General features: G+C 31.2%; 1 protein-coding gene across 8 annotated transcripts in view; it reads left to right on the forward strand.

The window, feature by feature from the left end:
* The window catches only part of LOC127731015 (polypeptide N-acetylgalactosaminyltransferase 5-like), a 114,403-nt gene that overhangs the window by 61,828 nt on the left and 38,119 nt on the right, over window positions 1-14,456 (forward strand). For 3 of the 8 annotated variants that reach the window (XM_052239741.1, XM_052239747.1, XM_052239748.1), the window contains exons 1-2: window positions 6,087-6,105; window positions 7,211-7,314. The exons of 2 other annotated variants lie outside the window; for them this stretch is intronic. The gene's annotated coding sequence lies outside the window, so the exon portion shown is untranslated. Of the gene's footprint in view, window positions 1-5,939; window positions 6,106-7,210; window positions 7,315-7,592; window positions 7,668-7,855; window positions 7,978-14,456 lie in introns of those variants that run through there. 3 more of the 8 variants (XM_052239744.1, XM_052239746.1, XM_052239745.1) reach the window with 3 other exon arrangements.

Genomic DNA, 14,456 nt, shown 5'->3' on the forward strand with positions numbered 1-14,456 from the left:
AGTACTCTCAGATTTTTACTAAGCGTCTTTTTAGTTGTGGGATGTATAGATATGCTGCCATGTCCGGTCTGTGTTTTCGTTAGATTGTTTCTGCTTTGTATCAATCTGATGATTTGAGCCCTTTTCAACTGATTTTTATAGTTTGCTCTTATGTTGTACTGTTACACCACTGTTCCAGGTTAGGGGGACGGTTTGGCACCAGCAAACTAGTCTAACCCCGCCACATTCTGTATGTGCCTGTCCCAAGTCAGGAGCCTGTAGTTCAGTGGTTGTCATTGGTTCATGTCTGTAATATTTGTTTTTTGCAAACTTTTTAAGCGGAGGGGGCATTAAGTTTTACTCTTGTCCGTCCCTACGTCCCAAATTGGTTTGCCTTCTCTTACTTAAGTTTGCCTAAACCAAATGTTATCAAACTTATACACAATGCTTATTACCACAAAACACAGATCAAGTTTGAATTTTGGGGGCGTCACTTTTACTGTTCTAGAGTTATGCCCCTTTACTAATGGTAAAATTGCTAAATTTTTCATTTTTTTTCCAAAAATATCAATTTCATTATTCAAGTAATTTTTAAAATTGGAGTTATCTTCCTTTGTCCATGTTTATAGTTAAATCAACTACAATCAATGCTTTATACAATGCAATGTTTAATTTTGCCTTCCACTGATAAAACACAGATCAAGTTGAATTTGGGTAGTGTCACTTTAACCATTATTGAGTTATGCCCCTTTATAAATCGAAAAATTGAAAAATTTTTAGTTTCCTTTCTGTAACTTAAGTTTGCCCCAACCAAACATTATGAAACCTATACACAATACTCATTACCACAAAACTAAGATCAAGTACAAATATTGTTTCCGTTCTCTAACTTTAGTTTGCCTCAACCAAATGTTATGAAACTTATACACCATGCTTATTACTACATAATACAGATTAAGTACGAAATTCGGTGGCGTCACTTTTACCATTCTTGAGTTATGTCCCTTTATAAACATAAAAATTGCTGAATTTTTTTGTTTCAGTTCTCTTACTTTAGTTTGTCTCAACCAAATGTTATAAAACTTATACACAACCGTTCTAGAGTTATGCGTGTTTACAAATAGAAAAATTGCTGAATTTTTTTGTTTCTGTTCTCTACTTAAGTTAGCCTCAACCAAATGTTATGAGACTTACACACAATGCTTATTACCACAAAACACAGATCAAGTTCAAATTTGGGTAGCGTCACTTTTACCGTGCTTCAGTTATGTCCCTTTATAAATATATGATATACAAGCAGGGGCATCATCTGTGTCCACATGTGGACAATGTGGACACAATCCACATTTATTTATTATAATTTAGGCCTGTAGTTTTCTCATTTCTCGGGGCCTTTTATAGGCAACTATACGGTATGGATTTTTCTCATTTTTGAAAGCCGATAATTACTTACAGCCACTTCATTTGAACTTTGGTGGATAGTTGTCTCATTGGCAATCATACCACATCTCCTTATTTTTATATTGATTGATAAAAGTTATGATAAACTGAATAAAGAAAAAACAAAAAAATTGGAAGTTAAAGTGATGTTGTTTATAGAGCTTAGAAAAGTAGATACTATCCCTAGAAACTATTCAGTCTTTTGAATAAACTGATTCTTAAAGTTCATCTTTATGTCAAAGTTCCAAGGCTCTAAGAACTGATCATGGGATGTATGCTGAAACAGGAGTCTAGTGCATTATGGGTAGACAAACTTTGTGTTCCATTATTTTATCTCTGTTACTTGATATGAATTGACAGCGTTAATCGGATGTCAACTGATTTAGTACTTTAATTACATTATATTGCTTAATGAAAATGCAATATCCACTAAGGGTTCAAAATAAATCTAGGATTTATATTATTTTGTGGAATTCCAGAATTTTTTCCCAGATGGGATATTTCTTTACAATATTTTATTTAGAGCTTATTGAAATTTGTTATGAAGGTACTAAAATTTATTGCATGCAAAGAACATTGTCTGATTCATGGCATGTTTGCATGCATAGCAGGATAAACTGACCCTATCAATGTACAGGGTATCACTCCTTTAGGAGTTCAAGGGATTCCCTCAGGTTTTGTATTTTATCTCGATTTATACATTCTTAATGAACTGACAAGATTTGAATATTGGTAAACTATTTTTGCCTTTTATTCATGTAAAATAAATTTTCCAAAACTCAGAGCACAACTGACAACATCGAACATGATCATCATGTTGTCTTCTGACAAATAATGGCTTTCATAGATTCAGTATGTCTGGAGCAAACATAAAGAATGGCCTCAAAGAATGTAAAATTAAATATCATTTGCTATGTAAAAATATTAATTAAGCTTGGATTACATGTATAAGCTAGGGGCCTCGGTGGCCGAGTGGTCTAAGTAGTTACTACTGTAATCACTAGCCAGTCAACACTGAGGTTGTGAGTTCGAACCCCGCTCGTGCTGGTGCACTCGAATCCAATCTTAATTGACTAGGATTGTCAGTTTTCCTATCGAAGGTCGTGGTTTTCTCCAGGCACTCCGGCTTCCTCCACCAATAAAAAATGGCTGCCACGAAATAGCCCAAAAGCGGTGCTTAAAAGTGGCGTTAAAAACACAAAAAAATCAAATCAAATCATGTATAAGCTTTTCACCAAAAGTTTGTTTTTCAAAATACTATTCAAGCAGAATGTTCTTTATGTTTTTATTTAATTTCCCCGTCCTCTCATTACATATGTATGTGCAGTTAATTTGAATTTGTAATGACAATTTTTTGTAGGAGAAAAACCTTTGTTTATGGTCATGTCATGTGTTTTTAAGGATTATCAATGTAAATATTGAATAATTACCACGTTATATTGTTGCCCTTTAATTTCCAATTTTTCATTAGATGATTTTCTGCGTGGGATTTGCCAATTACAAATATTACCAGGACAATTTGAAAATTTAATTGATTCATCCATAGGCTTAGTTTACAGGAGACCAAAGCTTTACCAGACATTAGTTTGAAGTTGACTGACGCAAAGGAAATGCAATTGTCTTGAGAAAGATACAGAAATACTAATTAATTTTACCCTTCATGTTAGATTATAAGTTTGAAAAACAAAATTAATATTGATTTGATAATTGAAATGATTCTACTTGTCAAGGGGGTGATTAAATTCTAGATTTGATTGATTGATGTAAGATATAATAATTGTCTACAAGTAAATTTAATAAGTTAGACAGGAGAGTTTTATAAGATGGTATGTGAGAGACAGTTGTCAGTAAACATTGTCATATTATAAAGTTTTGGATGGAAAGTTGTGAAAATATAGAACTTCAGAAGAATCGTTTATGTTATATTTAAAGAAAAGTTATTTCTCATTAATATCGAATGGCAATACAGACCAATTGTATCCTGTTTGGTTTTAAAAAATCATATTGAATAATAATATTTGAAAAGTGATCAGTTTCCCTGTCATAAAGATGGCCCATGTAAATATGACCCAGAAGGATTTTCTTCATCATAAATCATTATGTAGGAAAATGTTACTTACAATGTCTGATATGTTCAAAACTAATCATGTTTCAAAAGAATAGGATCCCAGTTACAGGATACTAGTTCAGTACCCACAAATGAAGTCCCTTTGAATATACTACAATTTAAGCATCTATTCATGATTTTCAGTTAGGTACAATATCTAATTTAAACATGGTATATTGCACCTAACTGAAAATTATGTAAAGGTGCTTACATTTGTAGTATATTCAAAGAGTTACACTCATTAAACATTCATCTTCTATTGAATTTTGTGTGATTCTGAAATGTACAGTCATTGGTGGATCCGCCTGAGTAAATGCTCTAAATAATTTATTTTATATAACCAAGAAGTGAATTGAATGATCCTATTAATTAATCTTAAATGCTGGTCCAATTATGATAAAATTGGATTGAACTAATGGTTGAAATAATTGGGTCCCTGTTCAATATGATCATTGTGTATTTTAGGAATGACTGTAATATTTTTTCTGTCTATGAAGAAATAACACAAAAAATGTGGTGCACACTGAATAACCCTTTTGAATTGACAGAAAAAATATTACATTCATTCCTTAAAATTTAATTCTAAATTCAATTTTTAAATCATGAAAATGTGATGATGTCATGGTCACATGACAAAATTATGTCTATGAGCTGATAGAAAAATTTTTCAGCCAATCAGAAGATGTGTTACATGCCAAAAAAAATTATATACCGTAGATATATATAACAGTTTATACTAACAATGTTTAAAAAACTCTGTATTTATAACGAATTTTTATCTTTAGCTTGAAAGTAGTTATTATTTTCTTTATTCCTATTTCTTGCTTTTTATGAGTTGTGTTTCTTGGAAAATATATATCTTTTACTTTTCTGTAGTTATAAGAGGATGTATAAAAACAAATATTTTTTTTATATAAATCATAATGTTTTATTGCTGTCCTAAGTATGTATTAAGGATTATATCTTTATAGCAAAAACACAAAGTAGTATGATAGATTGCTTAAGCTTCAGCTTGAACATAAAAATGTCATAACAAGTTAGAGAAATGTTTGCCTAAAAGGAGAAAACTTTGATAGAACTTGAGTGATTAATTGTACAATTGATACAACTATTAAAGACACCATATATATATATATATATATATATATATATATATAGCAAGCTAAATCTTTAGTCAATTATAATATTGAATTTGTATGCACATACCAGTGTACATTTTAAATGAGAAAATATTTAAAGTAAATATAGATTGATTATTGGTTCCTTTACATCCAATGGCATGTATTTAACATTTATATATAGACAACTTCCCAAAAATTAACGTGAAGGTTCTGAATGTTGAAACTTAGGGCATATTATTAGAATTTTAACTGCCACAGAAAGAGGATTGTAGGTAGGATATGTCAAAACATACAACAGGCCAACTTTGTGAACAATTGTAAGAACTTAAAGGGTCAAGAAGCTTACTAAGCTTAAGATAATATGATGACAGAAAGTAGAAAAGAAAACATTTATTTATATAGATATTACAGTGAGAATTTCTTCTTGTTATTACTGTAGTTAAATTTAAGTATTAGGATAATCTTATTCTAATATGACACTCTTCTTTTGCTTTGTAAACAAAGCCATGTTCTGATTCCAATAAGACATGGGGTACACATGCTTGAACCATCACAATTGATAAAGCAAAGTAATTTGTGATTTTGAAAGGAGCTAGAGAGCTAGAGATCAAAATGGACATTTCTGTAGGGGTTGTTCGCCATGTGACATGTAATAAAATCTTGAAAAGTAAGTCTAATAACATTTGTTCACTTTTAAATTGTAAAACAGTGTTTTTTCCAGAATCTTTTGCATCATCAATCCAAATTTGCTGCCTTTCAACAGTGTCTCATAGGTCCAATTTGAATGAAAACAGTTCTAAATCTTCCTGTTACAATCAAAATAAGTTTTTCATGTCAAGCTCTATGTTCATTTAAAACATGGGTAGGCATTATCTTTTTCAATATAATTTACACCTTGCTAATGCTCTGTATAAATATGTTTACAAATATAAATGCCATCCCATATTAAAATTAACATAGAGCATAACATTGCAGAATTATTTCTTAATCCATATTATTAAGGTGTAGAAGAAAGTATGAATAATTGATAGAGTGCTATATGTTGGTGTAAATGATGACGGCTTTTACAAGAGTTTTCAATACTGACAGAATTATATAAAAGATTTATATAGAAAAATAGAAAGTTTATTAAAAAAAAGCTTATGATAGTGTCTTGATTGAAACCCTATCCCAGTTCTTAGTTAGTCCATAGTCAAATTAAGGCTGTCAGGTTTGATATCAATGATTATGGATTATAAAACACTCAAGTACACTAAAGGAAGTATAGGTTTAATTTCCTGTTGTGCTTGTTTTAATAATGGGGAACAAATCACTTATATTGTTGTTAATTCTGGCTAGGATATCGTAAATCATTTTATACTTAATGCTTAGAATTTTTAGGATAGGATATTAAAAGGCTAGTATATTGTATATCATTCTTATACTTAGATGATCATAATGGATGTTTAAAAAATGTAAGTAAGTACTTTAAAATTTGTAAAATTCAAAACAGAAGTGCTGTTATGTTTACAAGGTCATTCACTTTCTGTTTTATATTATTACACATCATTAGACATATAAAAGTAAACATAACATTTATAGCCACACTTTCATAAAATACAGTAAATACCATCCCAGTTAATAATAACATTACCATTTTCAATGACAGCACATTAATTATATCATGGAAAGGACCATTACTTATTAAAAAAAATACTCAGAGCATAGATTAAGAAACAAGACAAAATGGTATTTACTACAAATTTAATATAGTTGGCATTTATTTGTCTGAACATTGTAATAGTAAACCTGTTTTACACATAACTAATATTACAAGATATAATGTTGACATTTGTTTTAATTCATGGCTGCTTTCCCTAAGCATGAAATATTAGAAATGAATAGGAAATGAAAATGATTGTAATTTGATATCTGTAACTAGGCTGACAATGCTATTTCAGTAACTATTACTGTAATGTGTCTCTTGGGATGTGTTACATTAACTGTTAATATGTTAGGTAAACACAGCATCATATTATATTTTATCTGGCACATTACCTGGGAATTCATATGCATAAATTGGTAATTTGCTAATGACACAATAGATTATCTGCATGTAATTGTAAACAAACTGGATGTAAGTTATCCATAGAATTTACCAATAAAGAAATGATTGATTAGCACCAAATATACATGTTATAGAATATATCATGCCATATAAATTTCTATTTTACTATTTTGTATTGGCCTTGTTTCTTATTCAAAACTGTTTATCTTTCAGGGGGAAATAAAAATTACATACCTGATTGAAAATAAACTCTATTCTTTTGATTTGGTGTAAGCATTTCTATGTGTCCACACTTTAGAAATAGAAGAAAAAACTTCAGCTATTGAAGCATAATTCTGTTAACTTATTTTACCCCATAAATTTGATTGAAACACAACTGTCCTGCAAGTAATGTGTATCATAAGTATGTACAAAATAGTGGTGTAGTTAGTGCAGAAAAAACTGGATTATATTGTAAAAATGTTTAAATGTTTAGATAAGTTCAGGGTATATACATCTTGTGTTTACCTGATACAGGTAGATAATACTTCATGGTTCACAAACCTAAGTATTGATTGACACAAATCAATGGAAGGCGGTGGTGGTGACAAGCATGTCATGTTTTCTTTTCTACACTACAGGTAAGCTGTAAATTATCATTTTCATCAATTGTAGCATTATTTTCTCATAAATATTGTGAAGAAATTTATACACACAAATAATTACCCATGAAAATATTTTGTCTAAAATTAGCAAACAGGATGTAATTTATCCACACAAATCTATGTTCCTTGATACATGGGTCTAATATATTTTTGTATTCATTGGTCCTGTTTAATACAAATTACTTTTATTGAATTGATGTAGTGTTTTTTTATTTTAAAATTATAACAAACTGCAGGTTTATACCTGAATTATATTTGAATGAGATTTTGTATATATTATATATAAGCCATAAAGTTTGTACACTCCCAAGACAGCTGAAGATTAACAGGTCTGAATCTTTGATATATTAACTTTTATTTACATTACAAACACCATATTAATCAAGCTTTGATTTTTATTAAATCCCAAAGCTGTCTGTTGACTTTTTTCTTTAATTTTAAAATGCGATCATTGTCTCCTAAAGGTTTAAATAATACATGTGTTTAGATTGCCACCCCAATGCATCAGTATGATAAAGAAAACACTTAAGGGAGGAAGTCTGAAACATTTGAGTGTTTCATGATTAACAACAGTGTTTTATTTGCTATATAGCCAGGAATAAAACAGAATATTTGCAAAGTAATCAGGGTATAGATGTGGTGAGAGAGGATGGATCCTTAAGATGTTTCAAAAATCATTTTCATTTTGTTGTTCCTTGGAAAAATTTTGTATTGCAAGAGATACAGCGGTGGAATCTTTTCTCTCTACCAATTTAGACAACATGTGGGCTAAATTAATTGTTCTGTTCTGACATCAGTTGAGAAGTTCTTCCTGTGACCCTGTTAAGGTCAATCACTTTATTTTCGTGCCTTTACAAAATCCAGAGATTTGGAATTCAACTTATAAAAAGCTGTTTACAACTAAACTACACATCAATTATAAAAGAAAATAAAGTTTCCATCACCTAAGAACTAGATAAATATTTAAATCATAGCATAATGAATTCATTTACTGATAAAAAAAAAGACAGAAACATCTTGTGTGTAACATTCTATTAAAACTGATAAGCTGTTAATAATTTTATCAATAAATCAGTAAAATAACCTTATGATATCTGTTGTAACTGAAAATTCAATACCTCATAAAATTTAGATGAAGTTATCTTAGCTGGTCTTTTGAAAACCTTCTTCCTTCTGGCTTTAGGGATCAATATTTGTGGGAATTAAGTTTCTAAGGAAAGTGCATAATTTATGAATTAAGATTATTTTCCCACAGATAAAATGATTGTAGAAGATTGTTATGGATTCCATCATAGTATTCTTAACACTAAGATTCTGATTGAACTGTGCAGGGCCCCTCTATTATACAGTTTTGATTAAACATGTCATATAAATTTATGTGCAACCTCTGTATTATATCTGAAGGTTTAATGTTGCAATCAACAACCATTAGTCTTAATGTGGTTTTCAGAATATGAAATACCAGTGTTCATAAGATACATGTATGTGCATTTCTATCATTTTGAGCAGGAATGATTTTTTTTTTTTGCAATATTTATTGCCATAGAAATGTGTTATTAAATATTGTTGGATGGTTCATTTTGAACAATTTTCTTCCCTTGGTAGGGTAGAATTTTAAAATTGTTGAGAGTCTTTTATACTGCTATCCTGAGTGACAGCTTTTTATTCTAGACATGTATGCAAGAATGTTTGAAAAGTCCATTACTGATTTCAATCAAACAATTAATTACACAAATTAAAACAATCTACACTTTGCTATGCAGTATGGCTTTTGCTCAATGTTGAAGGCCTTGAGGCTTAAACTTTTACATCATTTGATCTCTGTCGGAGAGATGTCTCATTGGCATTCATGCCACATCTTCTTCTTTCTATATATATTGATAATTTTTGAATTTTGAAGACTGTTACTTAACTCTTTATGTTTATTTTTCATTTTTGTTATTGGGTTGCTGTCTCATTGACTTTTACCCCAGATATCCTATTAATTGAGATCTGAAGATCTTTCATTAGTTGTTTATATTGTAATGACAGCTTGGGGGATTGCCATTTGCGTAGGGCAAAGGGTTAGGGGCATTTATAATTTTTGAAAATATTTGTTTGTCCTTATTTTTACCTAAATAATGGTATCCTGACAAAAAAGAAAAAAAACAAAGCCCTGATTCTCTTTAACAAACTTGAACAGCTACATGTATTTGTAATAGGAATGAATAAACTCTTTCTGGAGAGGAAAGAAATTTGATTGCAAAAAGGAAAAGTGAATATCACTTTTTAATGGTGAAATCATAGATATATTCAATAACAGTATGAATCCAAACATTAATATTTTAGCCCCCTCTTCCCACCCCCATATAAGTTTTTACATGTTCTGTGCTTGCCTTAGCCATTACCTCTCAGACATCATGGGATCTCAACCAGACTCAAAACTGAAATGACCACAACCTATGGATATTGGACTCTGGTGAAGAATGTGCATTAAGTGTGTAAGGTTCCATGTAATCCTGTCACGTCCCCTTGCAGAATACATGTAATCATGTGATGTCCTCTTGCAGGATACATGTAATCCTGTGATGTCCTCTTGCAGGATACATGTAATCCTGTGATGTCCCCTTGCAGAATACTGTAATTTGTTTACAATGTTTATATGTGTGTTTTTGACCTCTAAACAAAGGAGTCCCAACCAGTTCCTGAACCATCTCATTATTTCAAAGAATTTTTTGATGATGGTAAACATTTGGTCATCTCTGTTTAATGTATTTCAAACTTGCCTAGACTAGGAGTATTTCTTTTTTACATTTGTAACAGACATTTATCAATTGTTAGATTATTGTGTAGTGTTTTGTTTCTTCCACTTATGAACTTTTTTTTTCTCTGAGTGTCTTCTGCTTCTGTATGTTGCCTTTTACTTTTACAAATTGTGACTTGGATGGAGAGTTTTCTCATTGGCACTCATACCACATCTTCTTATATCTATATTTTGCACCTTTTTTTAGTATAATGTGTTTTAATTAAGAGTTGTTGCTCTAAAACTGCATACGGAGCAGGCATAATACAGTGTTTCATTATGTATGTTATCTGAAGGCTGAAAAGATTCAACTTGCAAAATAAAAATGTGAGTTTTTCCATGTTCCAATAATAGTCTTCCAATATTTGAACTGGTAGAAAGAACATTTTGCCATGAATATTTAATTGTTTGTGGTTGGTTTTATTCTGTTTAAAGTTAGAAATCTTTGCCTATGTATGTTTTTAACTGGAGATTTTGGTTTTTAGAATTTTAGAGCTCTGATGAAGCTTTATGAAATGTATGGCCAATACTTTTTGTTTAATAGAGCATTGCTTTCCTTTATGGTATCATAAGAACAACTAAAAAGGCATTTGACTGTGACCCATGCATGTCTTTCCACTTACACTGAAACTGGAGAATACTCTTCGTAATTAATGAATAAAATGATTCTATTTTATGATTTCTGGTCCCCTGTTTAAACATTTTGAAAGATGTCTTCCAGCTATAAATTCATTTTGCCAGAATGAGTTTTGAGATTTTTTTTCAATACATAATAAGCATCTCCTTTAATTTGATGCCAGACTTTGATTACTTCTATTTGAGCCAATAAATCATAGAATAAAGTGCATGTAAATGACTGTCAATTATAACTAGAGGTACATACTGGAAGATCATCAGACCAGACTGTCAACATTAGATTGAAAAAGAATCTTAAGATCTGAGTTGATTCATACATTAAATCATATATTTCCTATGTGAGATTATTTGTTAAATGGCTGATGGGATTGTTATTATGCCACTTTCTATGTATTTATTCAATTTTTTTTTTGGTCAAAAGTAATGGTATAACTTAAACAGATTTAGCTTAGTATCAAATATCAAGACATGTTGATTTGTACATAGTGTTCAGAGAAGAAATTAAAATGTTATCCATTTCCTCTGAAGGAAGTGAGCAAGTAGAAATTTATGAGCAATGTGTTCTTTAAACATGTTGCATACCACAGTGTAAAGCTTAGCCAAATAAAGATTCCTTATACAAAGTATGATGCTGTAATACGAAAAAAAAAAAAAAAAGAACTTTGACCGTGATATCTGACAAGTGCACTTAAGAGTTACCTTATGGGGTTACAAAGGTTAACAAGACGTAACGTCACAATAATTAATTTGACAACGTTAAAATGAAAGTGAAAGTAAAAGTTAATAATGAATTGTCAGTGTCTTTTCCAAAATGGACAACACCTCACAGGACATTCCGTACCATTCCAAAAGGCTTCACTCGGAAAGAGGTACTACTTCCAATTGCGTCGGGAATGTTGTAAGATGTATGGTAGTCGCACATGTAGGGCATGGTGGAAGTTGTGGTGAATTGGTTACATTTTGCGGTTGTGGTACACTCTCCATGTTGCAAGTTTATTTCAACAATAATTGTGCGGTTCTGCGGTTCACTTTTACTTTCACTTTCATTTTAACGTTGTCAAATTAATTATTGTGACGTTACGTCTTGTTAACCTTTGTAACCCCATATGCACCGCATTTTATGTACTTCAGTATTTGTTTTCTATGTTTAAATTGTCCTGAAGACGCCACCGTAAGTGGCGAAACATGTAGACCATAATAAAGATTTTCCTTGCAGTAATCTACGATGTTGTTGTCTTTGTGTAGCATTATTTTCCTGAGGTTTTAAGACAACCGCAGCATACCTCCGGGTATCCATCCTGATTACTCTCTATCAGCCTGTACCGTTAGAAGGTGTTGGTTCACTCGATGCAACAAATTACAATTGTGTCAGAATTTTGAATAAACTGTTATAGATGGAGAGCAGCACTAACAGTCCAGTCACAGTAATAAAAAAAAATGAACAAAGTGTACATCTTACAGCAAATTCTATAAATACATTAGAAAGTTACCCCGGTATTTGTTTGGGTATATATTAACCAATGACCATCTCCCTCTGATCACATATTGTCACCTTAATTTTAAACAGTGGTGAACTATACAGTACTGATTAGTATGGGTTTGTATTAATCAAGAGCCACCTCCCTCTATTAATATTGGCACCTTAATATTAAAGCTACTTTGTCACTATCAAATTTTTCTTTGACCCAAGTTTTTTTGGTCAAAACATTGTATAACCTTAAAACTGTCAATAATGAGGACTTAGTTGTCAGCTGTTGCTACTTTATTTGTATATGTAATAATAGCCATAAAAATGATCTTTAAACAGATTGATGTCTTAAAGTTATTCTAATGGGAATAAAATAATCATAAATATGTAGAAAATGTTCCAGACGATGTTATTAAATCTGTAAATCATATAGTTGTCATGGGATTTTGTTATAATAGATTTAAGATTTCTTCCTGCATTTAAAGGAATTAAAACTTGGAGTGTTTTCAGTATTTATTGGCCATCCTTTATTTTTTATATAATACAACATGTGTTTACCTAACCAGTTTATTGTTCCTTTATGATTCTATTGTTTTATTTTGATTTGAGTCGCTATCTAATTTTAAGGTTTCCAAGGAATTTCTTTTTAATTAAGAAATAATTCATGGCAGCCATATATTTGTTTTCATGTAACCGTATGTTGGGCATTTACATTCTATTATTTTATCCTGGTCTTCTATAAATATGTCAACAACAGTTTTACTTACTTACATTGTACATTATATTCTTAATAAATGATAAATTGAAGTTTTTGTATAAAAGATGATATACTATAACTGCAAAATAAACATTTTATTATAAAATTTATATGGTGAACATAAATATTTGTATTGGTATGAATCAGACCTTGCTATTAGCTTCCATCAAGGCAATATCACACAGGGTATCCCAATCTGAAATTGCTATTAGCTTCCATCAAGGCAATATCACACAGGGTATCCCAATCAGACCTTGCTATTAGCTTCCATCAAGGCAATATCACACAGGGTATCCCAATCAGACCTTGCTATTAGCTTCCATCAAGGCAATATCACACAGGGTATCCCAATCAGACCTTGTTATTAGCTTCCATCAAGGCAATATCACACAGGGTATCCCAATCTGAAATTGCGGAGTAAAATCTGGATCCATTTCCCACAGAGGAATTATACTCCCTGGAAATCAGATCCAGAATTAACCTACCCATTGTTACAAACTTTTCATTACTTGCTCCTCGGGATTGTTATTCCTCTGCAGATTTCGGATCAGGATACCAAGTGTTATTATATTCTTATTTGGTATTTTATGACTATTATGGGATATCCTTTTCACAGATGATAGCGGATATGTTCCAAATGTCGTAACTGCAATCCTGTCCCCAAATTAGACTTATTACTGGGTTTGTACTAACATGAATAACACAACGGGTGCCACATGTGGAGCAGGATCTGGTTACCCTTCTGGAGCACCTGAGATCACCCCCAGTTTTTGGTGGGTTTCATGTTGCTCAATCTTTAGTTTTCTTTGTTGTGGTTTGTGTACTATTGTTTGTCTTTTTCTTTTTTAGCCATGGTGTTGTCAGTATATTTTCAACTTATGAGTTTGAATGTCCCTTTGGTATCTTTCCCCTCTCCTTTTTAGACTTGTTTTCATTGTGTATAAAAGACCAAGTGATCCTTCCTAATATATATTTCCCTATAATATATAAAATTGAAAAAAATGTATATTGTTAGCTTTCACATGAAAATTATAAACCAACAATAGTCTTCTCCATTACTCCAAATCAGTTTGGAAAACAAACATAATTCCATTGAAATAATGTGACCCAAATAACATGTTACGATGTCAGTTTGCTTACACATGATATCACTACTGAAAAGAAATTCTGAGGAAATCCCTAATTGCTGAGTTTATATGAATACTTTAATGTTTTATGTAAGAATTCCAATGCAAAGACTTTTGGTATGATTGCCAATGTGACAACTATCCACCAAAGGGTAGACTCCTTTTTCATAATTTTTTTTAATGCCCCTGCCGTAGCGGAGGGGGCATTAAGTTTTACCCTTGTCTGTCTGACATACGTACAGACGTCTGTACGTCCCAAAATTGGTTTCCGTTCTCTAACTTGAGTTTGCCTCAACCAAATGTTATAAAACTTATACACAATGCTAATTACCACAAAACACAGATCAA

This window comes from Mytilus californianus, unplaced genomic scaffold (genome assembly GCF_021869535.1).
Source record: "Mytilus californianus isolate M0D057914Y unplaced genomic scaffold, xbMytCali1.0.p SCAF_2, whole genome shotgun sequence".
In the NCBI taxonomy this organism is placed as follows: Eukaryota; Metazoa; Mollusca; class Bivalvia; order Mytilida; family Mytilidae; genus Mytilus; species Mytilus californianus.